General features: G+C 39.1%; 1 non-coding gene across 1 annotated transcript; it reads right to left on the bottom strand.

Annotated features, from left to right (window-relative positions):
- Positions 1–206: 206 nt before the first annotated feature.
- LOC132002402 (U2 spliceosomal RNA) lies at positions 207–396 on the bottom strand. Its single transcript, XR_009399883.1, has one exon. It is a non-coding gene; the product is annotated as a U2 spliceosomal RNA (small nuclear RNA).
- Positions 397–6938: the final 6542 nt, after the last annotated feature.

Raw genomic sequence — 6938 nt, 5'->3', positions numbered from 1 at the left:
TCTTGGCACATTTTAGGATGAAGAGTGGCAAGGTAGCTTGTCCTGAGGTCAGAGAGGAGACCCACCCACCATCCTGACAGTTCCCAGTCTCTTGCTTGTTTGGTCAGCGCCTTTTCCCTGAGCTCTCACAAACAACCCCATGTTCCACTTCCTTCCCTAGGCTTCCTCTCCCACCCTCTTACTTTCATCCTTGCTGAGACCTTGCAAATGTGTCTGCAACCCCATTCCCAAAGTTCTCTTTGCATCAGCCTCTGAGGTGATGAGTCCACTCTTTTATTAAGGTCCAACTCTTTACTCCTTCCTTTGATCCCCTACTGAGCTCTTCTGGAATCCCCTTCTTTAAACTGATAAGTACAGATACTACACTTGATCTTAGCCAAAAGTCTGAGAAGTGATGGGATCCCCTTTTTTAATCCATTACTTTACCTCTTGGATTTATATTTATAGCCAAAACTTCTTTTTTGAATATGAGGTTCCAATTCTAACTTTGTGCTTTACTCAACTTGAATATCTAGTGGCATCTTTGGGTCTCGATATTTATAGTTGGCTCCATATACATGTAATTAAGTTCATTGCTGTTGTTTTCTCCTGTTAATGATCTCATGTCAATTTAAATCTTAGACCAGCTGCAAGAATCCTGAAGAGTGAGAAAAAAAAAAATGTTCCTCCACAAGTAGCCCTACTCACGTTACTGAGTCATCTTACCTAAAGTCAGCTGATTGCAGATGATGGCCATACTACAAAATGCATTAACAGCAACAGAAATTAATGTTTGATTAAATAATTGTGCACTATAGACTGACCAAGTAAATACATCAAACTAATTGTCACAAATTCCAAAGGGCTACTCTGTCAGTGTAAGAATGCATGAGAAATACCCCATCCTGCAGAAAAGGATAAAATTGCTTATTGAAAATTAGTAGTAGGTATCAAGAAAAAAATCCTTTCAGAATTAGTAAGTACCAGCCAGAATGCATGTGAGTTTGTGATCTGAATGCATGCTATCAAGGTGATTGAAAAATTGAAAGTGTTTATATATCAGTAGTATACCCAGAGGACTGGAAAGACTAAGTATACCTTCTTTCTAGAGGAGCTGACTTCAATCTAGGTCTCAAAACATTCCCATATGGTGAAGCTCCTAGTAAATTGAATATGACACAGTAAAAAACACAAGACACAAAAAGAAACAAGGTAAGATAAGTAAGAGTCAGCAGAAACCAGAAACAGAAGAACTGGTTCCATAAAGACATCAGAAATCAGACATTAAAACTGTCAGATATGGAAGAAAAAAAAATGACATTGCTTATTTATGTTAAACTATATTGAAAAATTCTGACAAATAAGTTTAAAAAAGAACTCAACAATGGAATGAGCTAAAGTGAAAAAGAAATAAATCACAAAAGAGAATATCTAGATACTTAATAAATATATAAAAGGAGGGGGGGCAAGATGGCAGAGAAGTAGGAGACCCTCCTTCCACCTGGTCCCCTAAAGTGAGCTAAATATCTACCAGAACACTCTGAACACTCACGAAATCAGACTGAGATATAAGATTATACACTTCTGGATCTCTATGGTGTCAGAAGATCATCAGTGGAGAAGTAAAGTGGAGTGGGAACACTTGGACTGATATTGGAGAATAAACAGAAGGGGGAGGAAGGCATCAGAAGTGACTCATTGGAAAGTAATACCCCAATATGAAAGTGTCCTGTGACCAGCATTAACTTGGGAGTCTGGTTAAAAGCAAAAGATCTTAAGGGGCAACTGGTGGAATCAGGTGACCATGGGCATGGAGCTAAGCCTACAGTCTCAGGACAGTCAGGACAGTCACCACTAGTGATCACCTGTGCCAGAGCCCCCCAACGGGGGCTCCAGTCTATGGTCCTGGCTTTCCACTGCTTGCACCACTGCTCCTGGGTACACTCCTGCCCGTGCCTGAGAGAGCCTGGTGTGGCCACTGGCTGGGGGGTCTCTGGGCCGACAGCCTTCCATGACCTGTGCATCCTCAGGATCTGAGCATACGCAGCCCAGTCTCAGAGAACAGAGCACGGTCTCCAGTTTGGGTCCCTCAGCCTGTAGCCTTCTGCATCCTGCACCGCTGCAGGGTGTGAGTGCACCTGACATGGGCATGGGCTCCAGATAGCAGTCCCGACAGTGGCAGCCACCCAGGTTCAGGCCCCCCTGAACAAATATTGCTCATGGTTTTAGTGTCACAGTGATGCAGAGACAAGTGGGGACCTCGGGTGACCACTGAGATGGTGGCCGGGGTGTGCACCGCCTGTGGGAGGTTGTGGTGTTCAGTGGAATTTGCAGAGGAGGAGTCTGTGTGTTCTGAACCACCCAGAGAGGAGCTGACTAAGGCTTGTCTCTGAGGTAGAGGTCTGGGTGCAGACAGTTTACTTTTCACTAACCCTCCGAGAACCCCCAAAGCCCCGAAAGAACAAAAACCTCCAGAGAACAAAAGCCTGAATAACCAGTTTCCACAGAGCCCAGCCCCCTGATGGGGGCAGGGTGACTCAGCCAAAGCAAGACTGACTGGAAAACAACAGGGCAAGCCCCTCCCCCGAAGACAAACTGAAAAAACAAGAGGACAACAACCACGGGGTCCCCATAAAATTGTAGAACCCCAACATCAGAGGAAAACAATATATTAACCTCTCGGTATTGCCCCAAAACCTATGTATTTCATAGATACAACTTTTTTTTTTTAAAGATTTGTTCTCACAATTCTTGTTATTTTAATTTTTTTTAACCTACTTACCACTACAACTAGAGGTTTAATACAACATAATAACTTTTTAACGAGCTTTTTGCATGCATCTACCTGTGTTTCTTTCTTTCTTTTTTAATATACATAGAGATATAAGCTTCAAGGTAATCCTTTTTCCCTATTCAACACTACCCCTATATAGAAACCAGTTTTAATTTCCCTGTATCTCTGGAAAGTTGAGTCCTTTAACAAAGATAGCAAGATAAAACCAGGAAGAACTGAAATAAACTTCCTCACCCACATCGAGGATTTATAAACACCTTCCCATCTTATCCTTCTGTCAGTGTTTCTGCGTACTTGCTTTTATTTTTGTACTATATAAATCTTACTCTTGGGGTTCATTTTGGCTGTTTTTTTTTCTTTTTTCTTTTACTTTTGTCAGTCTTTTTGTTTATTTTTGTCTTTATACCTTATAATCTCACTTTTGGGGCCCATTTTGGTGGCTTTTTTCTTTTTTTCTCTTTTTCTCCCTTTTTTCTTTCTTTTTGGTGGTGACTTCTGATTGCTCCAAAACTTGTCAAGGTGCACATTGCCTAGATTGTGGTTGCTGTATTCAACTATACATCCCCTCAACCAAGTCTCACCAAAATATCTAGGAGAAGGAACACCCAACAGAGGAAAAATTCAAAGACTTTGACCTCTGGCACAGAACTATTGAATATGGACATAAACAATATGTCAGAAAAGGAATTCAGGGTAACAATTACCCAAGCAATAGCTAAGTTGAAGAAGACCATTAGTGACAACATAGAATCTCTAAGGCCAGAAGTTAAAAATGCTATTAATGAGATCTAATCCAATCTACATACTCTAACAGCTAGGGTAAGTGAGGCAGAAGAGCAAATTAGTGATCTAGAAGACAAACTAAAAGAAAAGAAGGATCAGGAAAAGGCCTTGAACAAACAGCTTAGAAGCCATGAAAACCAAGAATAAATAGATAAATAAATAAATAAATAATGCTATGAAACATTCCAGTGTCAGAATTATTGGGATCCCTGAGGGGGTGGAGACAGAAAGACTAGAAGATATGGTTGATCATATCCTAGATGAAAATTTCCCCAGTCCAGGGAATGGAGCAAGTGTTAATGTCCTAGAGGCAGAGAAGCCAACCCCCCACCCCCAAATCAATGAGGCTAAGAGTTCATCCAGGCACATTATTGTGAAATTCATGAATCAAAATTTCAGAAAATATGTCTTAAGGGAAGCTAGGGGGAAGAGATCCCTTATGTACAGAGGGAGGACCATCGCAATAATGTCAGACCTGTCCATAGAAACCTGGCAAGCCAGAAAGGGCTGGCAAGACATATTCAGGACACTAAATGAAAAGAATATGCAGCCAAGAATACTTTATCCGGCAAGGCTGACAATCAGAATGGATGGAGAGATAAAGAGTTTCCAAGACCAGCAAGTGTTAAAAGATTATGTGACCATCAAGCTGGCATTACAAAAAATATTAAGGGGGAGGTTCTATAAAAGAAGAAGGAAACCAAGAGTGACATAGAACAGAAAGTTACAAAGACAATCTATAGAAACAAGGACTTTACAGGCAACATGATCCCCATTAAAAACTTATCTTTCAATAATCGCTCTCAATGTGAATGGCGTAAATGCTCCCCTAAAATGGCAAAGGGTTACAGACTGGAAAAACATCAGGGCCTGTCCATATGCTGTCCGCAAGATACACATTTGGAACCTAAGGATACATCCAGACTGAAAGTGAAGGGAAGGAGAACCATCTTTCATGTCAATGGTCCACAAAAGAAATTTGGGGGGAGTGATTATCATATGAGATAAATTAGATTTTAAACTAAATACTGTAGTCAGAAATGTAGAAGGACACTACATAATTTTTAAAGGGTCTATCCACCAAGAAGATCTAACAATTGTAAATATTTATGCCTCCAACATGGGAGCAGTCAACTACACAAGCCACCTGTTAATCAAAATAAAGAGTCATATTGATATGAATACATTAATTGTAGGGGTTCTTAACACAGCACCCTCAGCAATAGACAGATCATACAAGCAGAAAATCAACAAAGAAATAACAGCTTTGAATGACACCTTGGACCAGATGGACCTCATAGATATATACAGGACATTCCACCCTAAAACAACAGAATACTCATTCTTCTTGAGTGCACATGGAACTTTATACAGAAAAGATCACATACTGGGTCACAAATCAGGGCTCAACTGATACCAGAAGATTGAGATTATTCCCTGCATGTTCTCTTTGAAGGAATTCAAACACTTGGAAGCTAAAGACCACCATGCTCAAGAATGTTTGGATCAACCAGGAAATCAAAGAATGAAGACACATCAGTCCAAAACCTATGGGATACAACAAAGGCAGTCCTAAGGGGGAAATACATAGCCATCCAAACCTCACTCAAAAAAAAAAAAAAAATTGAAAAATCCCAAATACACCAACTCTCTATACACCAAAAGGAATTGGAAAAATCACCAACAAATTAAGCCAACCCCATGCACAAAAAGGGAAATAATTAAGATTAGAAGAGAGATCAATAACTCAGAACTAGAGATGCAGTAGAGCATGTCAACAAAACTAGAAGCTTGTTCTTTGAAAGAATTAACAAGATTGATAAACCACTGACCAAACTAATCCAAAAGAAAAGAGAGAGGACTCAAATTAATAAAAATATGAATGAAAAGGGAGAGATACAATGAACACCAAGGAAATAGAAACGATTGTCAGAAATTATTACTGACAGTTATATGCCAATAGTTAAGTAACCTAGAAAAAAATGGATGCATTCCTGAAAACCTATAACCTTCTAAGACAGAAACAGTAAGAAATTGACACCATGAATAGACCAATATCTAGTAATGAGATTGAAGCAGTGAATTAAAAACCTTACACAACACAAGAGCCTAGGACTTGATGGATTCCCTGAGGAATTTTACCAAACACTGAAGGAAGAAATAATACCTATTGTCCCGATCCATTTAAAAAAATAGAAACAAAAGGAAAATTTCTAGACTCTTTCTATGAAGCCAGCATTACCCTGATGTCCAAACCAGGCAAAGACCCCATCAAAAAGAATTTCAGACTAATATCTCTGATGAATATGGATACCAAGATTCTCAACAGGATCCTAGCAAATAGGATCCAAAAGTACATTAAAAAGTTTATCCACCATGTCAAGGTAGAATTTATCCATGGGTTGCAAGGGTGGTTTAACATTTACACATCAATCACTGCAATAGAAAAAAATCAATAAGAGAAGAGAGAAGAAACACTGGCCCTCTCAACTGATGCAGAAAAAGCGTTTGACATAATACAGCATCCATTTCTGATTAAGACTCTTCAAAGTATAGGGATGAGGGAACATTCCTCAACTTCATAAAATTTATCTATGAAAAACCCACAGCGAGTATCATTCTCAGTGAGGAAAAACTGACAACCTTCCCTTTCATATCAGAAACACAAGGATGCCCACTCTCACCACTCTTGTTCAACATAGTACTAGAAGTCTTAACAACAGCAATCAGTCAACAAAAAGAAATAAAAGGTATTCAAATTGGCAAAGAAGAAACCAAAGTTTCTCTCTTCACAGATGACATGATATTTTATATGGAAAACCCAAAAGACTCCACCACCAAACTACCAGAACTCATACAGCAGTTCAGTCATGTGGCAGGATACAAAATCAATGTACAGAAATCAGTTGTTTTCCTAGGCACTATCAATGAAAATACAGAAAGGGAATTAGAGAATCGATTCCATTTACTATAGCATCAAGAACTATAAAATACTGGTAATAAACCTAATGAAAGAGGTAAAGGATCTGTACTTGAGGAACTACTGAACAGTCATGAAAGACATTGAAGAAGACACAAAAAGATGTAAAAGGATTCCATGCCCATGGTTCCTGAAGAATAAACATTAATAAACATTGTTTAAATATCACACAATATATACACAAGTATAGAGCAATCTACACTTTCAATGCCATTCCTATCAAAATTCCACTGGCATGTTTTAAAGTGCTGGAACAAATAATCCTAAAATATGTATGGAACCAGAAAAGACCCCGAATTGCTAAGGAAATGTTGAAAAAGGAAAACATAGCTGGGCGCATCATGTCTGATTCAAGCTTTACTACAAAGCTGTGATCACCAAGACAACATGGTACTACCATAA

This window comes from Mustela nigripes, chromosome 14, assembly GCF_022355385.1.
Source record: "Mustela nigripes isolate SB6536 chromosome 14, MUSNIG.SB6536, whole genome shotgun sequence".
NCBI classification, from domain to species: Eukaryota; Metazoa; Chordata; class Mammalia; order Carnivora; family Mustelidae; genus Mustela; species Mustela nigripes.
This window is presented reverse-complemented; position numbering and strand designations above follow the sequence as displayed.